Raw genomic sequence first — 1,062 nt, 5'->3', positions numbered from 1 at the left:
TTTTTTAGTTCCAAATAAAATAAAAGTTCTTACTTAATCATTAATGTTTTTTTTTTTTCATATACATACTTCTTTAGTTTTTAACTCTAATATAATATACAAGTACGTTCATATTTTATAATTCTATTTTGAGGTTTTCTTTAAAATTAAATTGTTGGCCAACGTATATCGATTGTATAACGTCGATAGGCGATAACGATCACTAATTAGCAAAATACATTAAACACTTTAAAAATACATATGTATATATATCTTAATTTCAATTATTTACATACTTATCTGTATCAGGGACTGGAACCTTGGAACTTGGAAGATTTTTTCGGTTCTGGTTCCGGTTCGGTTCTTAAAATAAATAAATGATTGGTTCCGGTTCCGATTCCGGTTCTTAAAATTACAAAATAAGGGTTCCGGTTAATTCCGGTTCTTACCTGTTCTTAAATATGCATTTTTTCAAATATTACTTATTGCTTTTTAGGTAGATTTTTTATTCATAGTCATAACTTGGGCCAGTTTTGTAAAAGATACGTTTAAATTGCATTTTAATAAAGATACATAACACAAATACATACATTCAAAAAGTATTTAAAATACATTTCAAATAATTTTAAGAAAAAGTATTTAAGAACAAATACAAACACTTGGCATGAATTTAAATATAAATAAAAATAAAAATTACTCGTATGTGTCAATGTGTGAGTGTGATAATGTAAGACAGAGTTATAAATAACTATATAAATATTATTATTTGTAGGTATTTTGTAAACATTCGTAGAAAAAATCCATACAAATTGTTATTCGATTATTTTTGTTATATTACAAATAACATATATGCAACCCGTATGTGTGTAAATAAATCATTGTTATTATTAATGATTGTCGGTCGTAATTAATACATAATACAATACGATTATTTCGAATTAAAAATTAAAAAGGTGGGTAAGTGTATGTCGCTCTGCTGTACAGTAGGTAACAAGTGGGTCACTGTATAATGGATAGTATTAAATTTGAATTCAATGATATAATATCACTGTATAAAGAAAAATGATTCTGAGCGGGAGACGA

The 1,062-nt window shown here is 25.8% G+C and overlaps 1 protein-coding gene across 1 annotated transcript in view; it reads right to left on the bottom strand.

Annotated features, from left to right (window-relative positions):
- Window positions 1–1,062, bottom strand: part of LOC100168979 (probable G-protein coupled receptor CG31760) — a 268,373-nt gene that overhangs the window by 81,457 nt on the left and 185,854 nt on the right. The gene's annotated exons all lie outside the window — the stretch shown is intronic.

The sequence above is a fragment of the Acyrthosiphon pisum genome, chromosome A2 (assembly GCF_005508785.2).
Source record: "Acyrthosiphon pisum isolate AL4f chromosome A2, pea_aphid_22Mar2018_4r6ur, whole genome shotgun sequence".
NCBI lineage: Eukaryota > Metazoa > Arthropoda > Insecta > Hemiptera > Aphididae > Acyrthosiphon > Acyrthosiphon pisum.
The sequence above is the reverse complement of the archived record's forward strand: the minus strand, read 5'-3'. Positions and strand labels throughout refer to the sequence as shown.